Source organism: Anolis sagrei, chromosome 2 (genome assembly GCF_037176765.1).
Source record: "Anolis sagrei isolate rAnoSag1 chromosome 2, rAnoSag1.mat, whole genome shotgun sequence".
Taxonomy (NCBI): domain Eukaryota; kingdom Metazoa; phylum Chordata; class Lepidosauria; order Squamata; family Dactyloidae; genus Anolis; species Anolis sagrei.
In genome coordinates this window covers 13,551,135-13,565,143 of record NC_090022.1, presented here as the reverse complement: position 1 = coordinate 13,565,143, position 14,009 = coordinate 13,551,135, and positions in this window count along the sequence as shown.

The window sequence follows — 14,009 nt, the reverse complement described above, 5'->3', positions numbered from 1 at the left end:
ATCTGAACAGTAGGAAGAACTTCCTAACTATGAGAGCTGTTCAGCAGTAGAACTCTGCCCCAGAGTGTAGTGGAGCCTCCTTCTTTGGAGGCTTTTAAAGAGAAGCTGGATGGCCATCTGTCGGGGGTGCTTTGAATGCAATTTTCCTGCTTCTTGGAGAGGGGTTGGACTGGATGGCCCATGAGGTCTCTTCCAACTCAATGATTATATGATTCTAGGAATGATGGTTCTCATCCATAGAATTGCATTTGAGGACCTAGAGATTCCTCGAAAGGCATTCTCTAGAAATCTCTAGGTCCTCCAGCTTGACGGGAGAGAGGCAACCCTAGAATCACACTGAAAATCCTAGAGATACCATTTTTAATCAGATCTGTAAATAACTAAACCCACAAAAGACAAAACCACAAAATGTAAGTTGAAACTCTCAATTTTTTTCAAACTTTTCCCCACCTTTTGGATGAGCCCCAAGATACACGCAACCCGTCTGGGCTTCATTGTATTGCTTCACTTGCAACTTTTCGTCTCAAATTTGTAAAGAATTTAGCATCCATCCTTGACTACACTTATGTAAACATATACAGGAAAAGACAAATGGGGAAATATGTAGAGGAAATGAGTTTGCTAAGGGCAAATTCATAAGACCATAAAGGGCAAGTATACACAAAGACTTAAAGCTTCTGCTTCTTTTTGATTTGGTTTTCCTTGTGTGTTCCCAAACTGACATTCTAACTCTTCCTGGAAACATTGCAACTTTCCCTCCAACACCTTCCCTTGTGTCCTTTCCTTGATCGCACATTGCACCAAGCCTCAGGTAAATCTCAGATTTTCACCCGATTTCACAATTAGCCAAAGTCCTGAAGTCATTTGGCAATAAATAAAGAGTCCATTTTTTGTGTGTGTTTTGAACAAACATTCTTCTTCCTCTCGCTTGATCTTTGTTGTTTCTGCGTCCTGGAAACAAGACTTGTGTTTACTCGCAGTGTCCATCTTAGTTCCAAGATAACACAAACAAACAGACAAGTTGAGGAAATCCTAGGAGCATACAAAATGATGGGGAGAGTGGGAATGAAAAGTCCATTATCACACATGGTTTGTAATGCAAGTTAGGTGGCTCAGAACAAAAGCGTTTTCCATCACGTGACTGTTGTATCCCAGAGCAGGAACACTTCTGTCCTTAAACACCACACCAGTATAGTAAAATCAGCAAGCAATTTATTGAAGGGTATATGTAAGCTAAGCAATACAAATTATAGAAATCATTTAGTCCAAAACAGTATTTGCTAAAGAGTACAGATTGTCCATGAACTTCAGGGTAAAAACACGAGATCCAAAGATGCAAGACCCAAAGGAATGAGGCAGCATGGAAATCCAATCCTAGAACAGGAACCTGGCAAAACTTGAAACATGAAACTAGAAATACACTTGGAAACAAGACCAATATGAAACTCCAACGTTGACGAAACTGAACTAGAATCCTTTCCTCATATCATATAAAGCTTTTCCTGTCCCATGAACTGAAAGGAAAGCATTTCGTTTTCCCTTACAACCAGATAAGGATTTCTTTCTAGCGTATGGACTGACCTCCACCGATTTTGAGAACTTTGCCTTAATTTACAAAAGTCTTGTTTTCTATCTTCAGACTCTTTAAATTCTGCACCTAACAAATCATCCTCAGAAGACAGTTTCTTAGAGAAAGACTGCATGGGCCTCTCCCAGGAATGTGACCTTGGGAATCTCTAGTAGAAACACTCAGTTCATGAGCAACCTCGGGCCTCTCAGCAAGACCTGGGCTTGACTCAGGCCTAGAAAAACCCTCATCCCCATTGACATCAGACACAGGCCCAGGAAAATCATCATCCCCATTGACATCAGACACAATCACAGGCTGAACTGCAACAGTGAAATCATTCTAAATTCATTCCCAACTCATCTCAAATCTATGTTTTTCATAATATGAGGGCTCTTCGGTAGTGTTTCTCAAATTCTGCTCCTCCAGATGTTTTGGACTTCAACTCCCAGAAATCTTAGCCAATTTATGTTGTACACAAGAGAAGGAACACCTCTGACCTTAAAACACCACAGCAGCTCAGTATAATTAGCAAACACTTTATTGAAGAATATATGTAGGCAAAGCAGTACAAGGAAAACAAATGAAAACAAGATCCATGAGTACATAAAAATCCATGAAACTAGGCACTTGAATCCATGAATGAAGACAGCAGGAAAAGCTCATAGACAAATTGGAAGCTTGGCAAAAACTTGGTACATGAAACAAGAGTACTTGAAATCAAGAATGTAATCAAATAACAACATTGACCTGACTGAGGCAACTCTCTCCCAGGAATCATTATAAAGCTTGTGCAGAACCAAAAACTGAAAGGGTCTCAGCCTTTGAATATTTTGCCACTGCTTTCTGACCAAGATTTCATTATCTTCTCCCTCATTAACTCCTGTACTTGACTACAGATCATCTTTGAATGCAATATTCCTGCTTCTTGGCAGGGGGTTGGACTGGATGGCCCATGAGGTCTCTTCCAACTCTAGGATTCTATTATTCTATGATTCGTTCTGAGAAAAGCTGTGAAGGGCCTCTCCCAAGAATGTGGCCTTGTGAATCTTCCTGAGACAGCTTGGTCCTTCTGTTTGAGCTTAACCCAGGCCCAAGCAAATCATCATTCCCAATGCAACAGACCCAGGGCCACCACCAGAAACATCATCCCCATTCCTATCATGAACATCAGCATGAACATCAGACACAATCACAGGCTGACATACAACAGTTTACCAGCTGTTGGGAATTGTGGGAACTGAAGTTCAAAACATCTGGAGGAACAGAATTCTAGAAATTCTCAGCAGTGTAAATTCAGGTTTCAATAGCCAGTTTTTACATTCATGGGTTTTCCACTTTTGTGGGAATCCTGCACCCGTAATTCCCACAAAAGTAGGTGGGTCTCCTCAGTTTCGAAATGACTCCAGGGCCTCACTCCCCTGAAACTAGCCTTGATGCTGTGTCCCGTACCTGGCAGCTGCCCACCACTTGACTTCCATGCATGTGGCCAGATGGTCCAAGCCTCAAGGCTAATCCATCTGTGTGGGTGGAAACAAAACTCGGCCAGTTACAGTAAATCCAGAGGGTTTTCAATCAACACTGCCTGCACAATGCCTTAGGCACGTTCCCAAACATGGCCGTTTCGAAAAACAAACCATAAGTCACAAAGTCCAGCTTTAAATCTGGCATCTGTGCAAGGGAGAGGCCAAGTAGAGTGCTTTCCATGCCCCTGAAAGCATGTGTGTGTGGGTGGGTATTTGCAGCTTTACAGTACAGATGTGGACAAATCACTAATGTGGGACTCCCAGTTGCATCACCCAGCTTTCCCAATATATGTTGCATAAAACTGGTTCCATTTCTGTTATACAATGCATATAATGCATTGCACAAACAGCTTCTGGGAGGCATCTGATCGCCAGTTGATCCTGCTGAAAAGGAGCTATTTAGCAATGCCCTCCCAGGGGGAAAGATAAACCTCTGCCCTCCTCTTTGGTATGTACCATAGATAGGCTAACTGGACTAACAATCAATTTTTTATTTCAATATAGACAATGGGATAGAGTTCTTTTGCATGCCTCTCAGACTGGACTCATTCACATCACATTTCCATATAGTGCAGTACTCCTCAACCTTCCTAATGCCGCGACCCCTTAATACAGTTCCTCATGTTGTGGGGACCCCCAACTATAACATTATTTTTGTTACTACTTCATAACTGTAATTTTGGTACTGTTATGAATTATAATGTAAATATCTGATATGCAAGGTGTATTTTCATTCACTGGGTCAAATTTGGCACAAACACCCAATCCACCAAATTCGAAATACTGGTAAGGTTGGAGAGAGATGATCCAGCGTACCTGTCAGAATGTATCTCCTTCTACGTCCCATCTCGGAGCTTAAGATCTTCTGGGGAGGCCCTGCTCTCGGCCCCGCCTTTGTCTCAAACACACTTGGCGGGGACGAGGGACAGGGCCTTCTCGGTGGTGGCCCCCTGCCTGTGGAATTTGCTTAGTAATAAGGTTAAAACGTGTCTTTGGGACCAGGCCTTTGGACAATCAGGTGAAAGGACAATTGATAATATTTGACTATGGCATGGAAGAGGATTTGGATAAGTTAAGCAGAGTAATCATTAGTAGATGGCTAGCTAAACAGCCACCAGACGGGCAATAGCTAATCAGAGTGTAAGTATACTGTTTTAATCTTTATTTATTAATGTTCATGTTTAATTGTTATATTTGTTATTCTGTATTTTATGATGCGGCATTGAATTATTGCCAATTGGAAGCTGCTCTGAGTCCCCCCAGGGGTTGAGAAGGGTGGGGTAAAAATGTTCGAAATAAATAAATAAATAAATAAATAGTCATCTGGGAGTTGTAGTTGCTGGGATTTATAGTTCACCTACAATCAAAAAGCATTCTGAACCTCACCAACGATGGAATTGAACTAAACTTGGCACACAGTTCTCCCATGGCCAACAGAAAATACTGGAAGGGTTTGGTGGGCATTGATCTTGAGTTTTGGAGTTGTAGTTCACCTACATCCAGAGAGCACTCTGGACTCAAACAGTGATAGATCTGGATCAAACTTGGTATGAATACTCAATATGCCCAAATGTGAACCCTAGTAGAGTTTGGGGGAAATAAACCTTGACATTTGGGAGTTGTAGTTGCTGGGATTTATAGCTGGACTACAATCAAAGAGCATTCTGAACCCCTCCAACGATAGAATTAGGCCAAACTTCCCACACAGAACCTGCATGACCAACAGAAAAGACTGTGTTTTCTGATGGTCTTTGGGGACCTTCTTACACCTCCCTTGTGACTCCCCGAGGAGTCCCAACCCCTAGGTTGAGAATCGCTGGCCTAGAACACTCGCTATTGTGAGCGTTCCTCCCAACTCCCACTCTCTCCCTCACCAGCACATGCACACCACATTCCCATGCATTGAGCATGCCTGCTCTCCCCTCCCCACTTAGAGTCTCAGAAACAGCCCTCCCCTTGGCTGAGAAGCTGGCTGAGAGGCCATACAATCACAGTGGGTTGAGGAGAAGATTTGCTGTCTGTTTTCAAAAAGGAAGAACAGGCGAAGAGATCTAAATATCTGATATAAAAGATGCATTTTCATTCACTGGACCAAATTGGGTACAAATACCTGATACGCCCAAATTTGAATACTGGTGTGGTTGGGGTGGGGGACAGTATACACAGTCAGTGCCTTTTTCACACAGTGAACATACAACGCAGGCAAAGGTAATATCCTTCCCCTTTTTTGCATCTCCGGCGTCTGGAGGTGATGCTCAACTCCAGCCATGCGGAGGTGCTCTTCTTCCATTTTTCCATGCCAAGGAGCCTGTTGTCCATAGACATCTCCGACTGTGTTGCCAGCATGCCTGCATATCTGTATAGGCGTCCTTTTATCTTCTCACCGAGGCAGTACCTATTGATCTGCTTGCATTGCATGCTTTCAAAGGTTGGCAGAAGCTAGGGCTGACATCTGGGAGCCCACCCCGACTCACAGCTTCTAACTGCCGATCCTCCAATCAGCAGATTTCCTGCAGCTAGCAGTTTAACCCACTGTGCTACCGTGGCAAATGTAAACCTCCATATTTACTAAGGTTACGCACAAAAGACCCCCAAGAAAGTGGGGGGGGGGGGGGGAGAAATAAATACTGTTGGATTAAGATTCTGGGAGACCAGGATTCAAATATCCCCTTGGACATGAAAACCAACTGGGGACCTTGGCGATGTCACACTCTCAGCTTCAGTGGATGACAGAGGAAAACGTCTGAGCAAATCTTGCTAAGATAGCCCTATGGCAGATTTGCATTAGGACCACCATATGTCAGAAATGAATGGAACATACACAACAACTACTAAGAAAGATTAGTTTCAACTTCTTCTACCTTTCCCCTCTTTTGAGTTAACTGAGTGTGAATTGGGTTGTTGTAGGCTTTTCGGGCTCTATAGCCATGTTCCAGAAGCATTCTCTCCTGATGTTTCACCCGCATCTATGGCAAGCATCCTCAGAGGTTGTGAGGTCTGTTGGAAACTAGGAAAATTGGGTTTATATATCTGTGGAAAGTCCAGGGTGGGAGAAAGAACTCTTGTCTGTTGGAGGTAGGTGTGAATGTTTCCATTGACCTAGTGTGAATTTCTTTCCCATTTTGCAGCCATTGAAGGATGAATATTGGAGAAGGAGAGAGAAGTTTTGGGGCATGTAAAAAAAATCAGTTAGTATGTGTAAAATGAAGATGCATTAAGCTGATTGGTTGGGCCACCCCCCCCCCCGGAAACTAGCTGAGCCTGGGAGTTTTGGATGCTGTTACATTTTCAGGCTTGAGGGGTGCTGGTGCTTGCAGAGAGAGACATTTTGCAGTGTGTTCTTGCTTCATGAGCTGCTGGGAGGAAGATTGTTCACATGGACCGGGTTGTGGCGCAGCTGGTTGGGAGTCAGCTGCATTAAAATCACTACTGACTAAAAGGTCATACGTTCGAAGCCAGCCCACGTCGGCATAAGCTCCCAACCTAGCTTGCTGTCGACCTTTGCAGCCCCAAAGACAGTTGCATCTGTCAAATAGGAAATTTAGGTACCGCTTATGCAGGGAGGCTAATTTAACTAATTTATGACACCATAAAACTCTCCAGCAGTGTGCAAAAGAATGAGGAAGTACTCCATCGGTGTCACAAGTAGATGGGGAAGCGACAGCTCCCCCGGTGGCTGGAATTCAAAAAGCATACTCTCATGAAGCTGGAAAGTTAAATAGCTTCTGTGTGTCTGTCTATATATGTTATGTGTCGATGGCATTGAATGTTTGCCATGTATATGTGCATTGTGATGTGCCCTGAGTCCCCTATGGGGTGAGAAGGTTGGAATATAAATACTGTAAATAAATAAATGGACAAAGGAAGACCATTTTAAATGTCCCTAAAAGGACATTATGTGAGTTGTTGCAACTGATCACATGATTGTAAATATGTTGTTCCTTATGACGAAGAGTAAACAACTCGTTCTTTATTGATCACTAGCTGTCCCCTGCCACATGTTGCTGTGGCCCAGTCTGTTGATCTGGAAAATAAAGTAATGAGAAAGTGTTGGTTTCTAATATATGTAATTTCTTGATGCTTGTGGGTAAACAGTATTTCTTGCTGTTTCTCTGTCAGTGTTGATGTGGAGAGTGTTTGGTTTACCTACTCTGGAACATGCAACATATAATTGTCCTTCTTCAGGGGTCCCTTTCAAATCTATGACACTATATCTGTGTCATCATATCCATCTATATCTATGGCTGGATGGCTCTTTGTCAGGAGGGCTTTGATTATGTTTTCTTGCCCTGGTGAAGGGAGTTGGACTGGATGGCCTTGAGTATTTTCTGTTGGTCATGGGGGTTCTGTGTGGGAAGTTGACCGAATTCTGTTGTTGGTGGGGTTCAGAACACTCTTTGATTGTAGGTGAACTATAAATCCCAGTAACTATAACTCCCAAATGTCAAGGTCTATTTCCTCCAAACTCCATCTGTGTTCATATTTGGGCATATGGAATATTTGTGCCAAGTTTGGTCCATATCCATCATTGTTTGAGTCCATGGTAGTCTCTGGATGTAGGTGAACTACAACTCCCAAACTCAAGGTAACTGCTCACCAAACCCTTCTAGTACTTTCTGTTGGTCATGGGAGTCCTGTATGCCCTGGTTGGCTAAATTCTATGATAGTATTTGATTGTAGGTGAAGTATAAATCCCAGCAACCACATCACCCTATCTCTCTCTCTCTATCTATATATGGCTGGATGGCTCTTTGTCAGAAGGACTTTGATTATATTTTCTTGCCCCAATGAAGGGAGTTGGATTGGATGGCCTTAAGTATTTTCTGATGGTCAAAGGGGTTCTGTGTGGGAAGTTTGCCCCAATTCTGTCGTTCGTCTGGTTCAGAATGCTCTTTGATTATAGGTGGACTATGAATCCCAGTGACTACAACTCCCAAATGTCAAGGTCTATTTCCCCCAAACTCCACCAGTGTTCATATTTGGGCGTATTGAGTGCTTGTGCCAAGTTTGGTTGGGAATTTTCAGAAGCAGCAGAAAAAAGCAGGAAGGTGGATTTGAATTGTCCCAGCCAAATAGGGACACTTGGAAGGTTTTTATTTTTGATAAAGTTAATTGATTTTCCCAGGAAGATCACGTTACCCTGAAAATCAAGCTCTTGTATAAGATGTCAATCAATCTCTAAGCTCTAAAAGTATGCCTAAATAGAGAAAACATTCATAACTACAGAGCACTTAATTCCCAAACTACAGGAGAGAACAGAAAACAGAAGGGATTAAACACGGCAAATGTATTCTGCCTGTCAACGTCGGAGATCTTCCTGTTTATTCAAAGATTTAGCCGAAGGCTCTGCTGGACAAAGCCCAAGGGGAGATTTTTCTCCCAAGGAAAGGTACACAGGTCAACCAATGTCAAATAAACACAAGTGTCCACAAATGCAGCAGCTCAGGCATGGGCAAACTTTGGCCCTCCAGGTGTTTTGGACTTCAACTCTCACAATTCCTAACAGCCTACCGGCTGTTAGGAATTGTGGGAGTTGAAGTCCAAAACACCTGGAGGGCCAAAGTTTGCCCATGCCTGTTGGTTCCAGAAACAAGGGGAGCAGCCAGAAATGCCAGAGCTCAAGACTTGGCTCTGCTTCTTTGGGCTGAATCCTCTTCTCTGCTCCAAAGGATTGCCAGATTGCGATCATGGTATGCTCTGAGGCTTATGGTCCAAAACCCTCATGATGTAATTAGGTATTAAGAAATAAGTAGGGTCAGCCCAGCCTCCTACATTCGTTGGGATTAAAAGCACAGGGTTCCCATGAAAGGGAAAAAACACAAATGAAGAAAAACCGGTGAGGACACCTCTCTAAGAATTTCTAGGTCTTCCAGGACAACTTCATGGCCAACTTCTGCTGGAAGCTGAACATAGAATGGGGATCGCATTGAGCGCTCTCTGGACCATCCTCCAAAAAGTCGGGTGCCCCAACAAATTTATGAACATCCTCCATGATGACATGAAGGCAACAGTCTTGGACAGCAATGGCTCCCAAAGTGACCCATTTAAGGTGGAATCAGACATCAAACAGGGATGTGTTATTGCCCCAACCTTATTCTCCATCTTCATCACTATGATACTTCATCTTGTTGACGGGAAGCTTCCCACCAGAGTGGAAATTACCTATCCGACAGACCTCAGCAGACTGAAAGCCAAAACCAAGGTTACAACATCTGTTATAGAACTCCAGTATGCTGATGACAATGTCGTCTGTGCACATTCAGAAGAAGACCTACAAGCCACTCTAAACACCTTTGCAGAAGCATACAAGAAGCTCAGCCTTTCATTAAACATTGAGAAAATCAAAGTGCTCTTCCAGCAGTCACCAGCCAATCCCTCTCCAATGTCAGAAATACAGCTTAATGGTGTAACATTAGAAAATGTTGACCATTTCCGCTACCTTGGCAGCCAACATTGACACTGAAATTCAACACCGCCTGAGCTCTGCAAGTGCAGCATTTTTCCAAATGAAGCAGAGAGTGTTTGAGGACCGGGATATCCGAATGGATACCAAGGTGCTTGTTTATAAAGCTATTGTCCTCCCAACCCTGCTCTATGCCTGCGAAACGTGGACTGTCTACAGACGTCACATGCAACTCCTGGAACGATTCCATCAGCGCTGCCTCCGGAAAATTCTGCAAATCTCTTGGGAAGACAGGTGGACAAATGTCAGCGTGCTGAAAGAAGCAAAGACCACCAGCATTGAAGCGATGGTCCTCCGCCATCAACTCCGCTGGACTGGCCATATTGTCCAGATGCCTGACCACCGTCTCCCAAAGCAGTTGCTCTACTCCGAACTCAAGAACGGAACACAGAATGTTGGAGGACAGGAAAAGAGATTTAAAGACAGGCTCAAAGGCAACCTTTAAAACTCTGGCATAGACACTGAGAACTGGGAAGCCCTGGCCCTTCAGTGCTCCAGTTGGAGGTCAGCTGTGACCAGCAGCGCTGTAGAATTTGAAGAGGCACGAATGGATGGCAAAAGAGAGAAACGTGCCAAAAGGAAGGCGCGTCAAGCCAACCCCGACCCGGACCGCCTTCTACCTGGAAACCGATGCCCTCACTGTGGGAGAAGATGCAGATCAAGAATAGGGCTCCACAGTCACCTACAGACCCAACGCCGGGACACTACACTTGGAGGACCATCATCCTCCGACTACGAGGGATCGCCTAAGTAAAAAGGACTAAGGTTCCATCTTCTACACCTGTGGGTCCCCTGATGTTTTGGCCTTCATCTCCCAGAAATTCTGTCACCTTTCAGTCAGCAAGTGCAGCAGCTCAGTAGTTTAACCCGCAGCACCACCAGGGGGCAGTATCATTATAATAATGATTGAATCAGAGTAGCAAATTCTGTCAGAAGTTACAGTTCTAAGTAAGGAGCTTCCATAAGGTGTCCTCCAAAAATATACATTCTTAACATTTGACAACTGTAACAACAGCGACAATAACAATAATAAAATCTATACACCCTTAACCTCTTCTAATCCTGTTTCACATACATTTTATACACATAGCCTAAATGTAAATTCGTACACAAGTTATATTGCATTTTCCCCTAATTCAGCATCCTAAAATACATGTTGAGTAACCCTTTTTCTGAAATGCCCGAGACCAGAAATGTTTTGGATTTTAGGTTAATGCAGACTACTTATTTTTGCATAGACGTCAGTAATGCCACATGCATTGTCAAAGGCTTTCATGGTGGGTTGTTGTGAGTTTTCCGGGCTGTATTGCCATGTTCCAGAAGCATTCTCTCCTGACGTTTCGCCTGCATCTATGGCAAGAGAAAGAACTCTTGTCTGTTTGAGGCAAGTGTGAATGTTGCAATTGGCCACCTTAAATGGCCTAGCAGTTTCAAGGTCTGGCTGATTGCTGCCTGGGGGAATCCTTTTAGCCGGCCCTAATTTTTCCTGTCTGGAATTCCCCTGGTTTTTTTTAGTGTTTTTTATTTACTGTTATGATTTTAGAGTTTTTTTAAAATACTGGTAGTCAGATTTTGTTCATTTTCAAGGTTTCTTCCTTTCTGTTGAAATTGTCCACATGCTTGTGGATTTCAATGGCTTCTCTGTGTAGTCTGGCATGATGGTTGTGAGAGTGGTCCTGATGAGGAGATATTGGAAAAATAGATATTGATTTATGTTTAAATTGTATGTACTTTATAAGCACTGAAATGTGTAGAAAAATCAGGCTCTCTCTGTATAGAAAGAATGCTAACAGACAAGCAAGCTGCGTCCAGGCACAGCAAGAGAGGGGCTGAAGAGGGAGGCATGTTATCTATATATTCCAAGAGAGAGATAAACCACAGAGGCTGGTACAAAAAGCCCAGTGCCTTCCTCCTAAGTAAGGAGCCCCCCCCCCCCCTCTTTCTCCTGACAGGTCAAAGTGGGCCCCTTGATTGATGAATGTAAGATGCTTTCTCTTCAAAAAGACAGAGACATGCTTTTTGCATGTTGGAAGGTAGAACTTGATATTCTTATGATGCTAAGATGACGCAGTGAATGAGGTCAACATATGCAGACGTATGTTCTTTGTTTGCTTGCATTTGGAGACTATAAAAGCCATAGTCCGCACCCATATCATTGCTCTGGTGCTTTTGGAGAACTCCTCACCAGAGTCCCAGCTGGAAATAAAGCCGTACTTTTCTTTTCTCCAGAAAAGGTCTCTCTTGATAGTATCTCTCCTATCTATGCTGCAACAGTCGAGTATTTCTGTGTTCTCAAATAATATGTTGTGTCTAGGTTGCTTCGTTCCACAGATATATAAACCCAATTTTCCTAGTTCCCAACAGACCTCACAACCTCTGAGGATGCCTGCCATAGATGTGAGCGAAACGTCAGGAGAGAATGCTTCTGGAACATGGTCATAAGACCGAACAAGCAGGCATCCTCAGAGGTTGTGAGGTCTGTTGGAAACTAGGCAAGCGAGGTTTATATATCTGTGGAATGATGTCCAGGATGGGAGAAAGAACTCTTGCCTGCTTGAGGCAAGTGTGAATGTTGCAATTGGCCTTGTAGCTTCAAAGTCTGGCTGCTTCCTGCCTGGGGGAATCCTTTATTGGGATGTGTTAGCTGGCCCTTATTGTTTCCTGTCTGGAATTCCCCTGTTTTCTTAGTGTTGCTCTTTTTACTGACATGATTTTAGAGTTTTTTAATGCTTGCAGCCAAATTTTGTTCATTTTTATGGCTTCTTCGTTTCTGCTGAAATTGTCCACATGCTTGTGGATTTCAATGGTTTCTCTGTGTAGTCCGGCATGGTGGATTTGATTGGTCCAGAATTTCTGTGTTCTCAAATAATATGTTGTGTCCAGGTTGCTTCATTCCACAGATACATAAATCCAATTTTCCTGCTTTCCAACAGACTTCAAAACTTCTGAGGATGCCAGCTATAGATGCGAGCAAAACGTCAGGAGAGAATGCTTCTGGAACATGGCCATACAGCCCAGAAAACTCACAACAACCCAGTAATGCCATATCTTGGGGATGGGAGCCAGGTCTAAACACAGCATTTGTGTATGTTTCAAATATACCGCCTGAAAGTAATTTTACGCACTGTAAGAGTTTCCAAGAACCATCAGAAAGCAAAGGTATCACCATCTCAGCATGTCTGATTTTGGAATCCCAGATAAGGATTCCAAAATCAGGGAAGTCATGCTCCCCATGCTCTATTCTGCCTTGGTTAGACCACACCTGGAATATTGTGTCCAATTCTGGACACCACAATTCAAGAGAGATATTGAAAAGCTGGAAAGTGTCCAGAGGAGGGTGACTAAAATGATCAAGGGTCTGGAGAACAAGCCCTATGAGGAGCGGCTTAAAGAGCTGGGCATGTTTAGCCTGCAGAAGAGAAGGCTGAGAGGAGACATGATAGTAGCCATGTATAAATATGTGAGAGGAAGTCACAGGGAGGAGGGAGCAAGCTTGTTTTCTGCTTCCCTGGAGACTAGGACACAGAACAATAGCTTCAAACTACAAGAAAGGAGATTCCACCTGAAGATGAGGAAGAACTTCCTGACTGTGAGAGATGTTCAGCAGTGGAACTCTCTGCCCCGGAGTGTGGTGGAGACGCCTTCTTTGGAAGCTTTAAAACAGAGGCTGGATGGCCATCTGTCAGGGGTGCTTTGAATACAATATTCCTGCTTCTTGGCAGGGGGTTGGACTAGATGGCCCATGAGGTCTATGATTCTATGTTTGTCTTCTATATATTAAAAGCAGCTACATTAAACCCCTGTGCCGGCAGGACTGAAGACCAACAGGTCGCAGGTTCAAATCCGGGGAGAGACGGATGAGCTCCCTCTATCAGCTCCAGCTCCTCATATGGGGACATGAGAGAAGCCTCCCACAAGGGTGATAAAAACATCAAAAAATCATCCGGGCATCCCCCTGGGCAATGTCCTTGCAGACGGCCAATTCTCTCACACCAGAAGTGACTTGGAGTTTCTCAAATCGCTCCTGACACGACACAAAAAAGCTACATTATTGAGGAAAATAAATCTTTATGTTTGTGTTCATTGCAGATGCCTGGCCTGCTTTGGCCTGCTCCTGTGGCTCCATCCCTGGCAAGCCTCCTTTCTTCCATGAATGAAGAGCTGCCCCAAGCAAGGCAAAACAAAGCCCTTGAATGGGCTAAGCCAAAGGCCTTGGCGGACTGGGTTCCTAGAGAGGGAAGGACAATATTTGAGCCCAGCAAGGAGGGGAGAAGGAGGAGGAGGAAGGAGAGCAAGGAGAGAAGCCAAGCCTGCAGCCAGCTGTTCCTTGCAACTTGGGATGTGCAATGGCTCTTTGAGTTGCTCTGTCACACTGGTGAGTTGCAAGCATGGGGAAGGAGGGCATCCCAAGATTGCTGCATGGAAGGGGATGGGGAGAGACAGCCATTGTCTG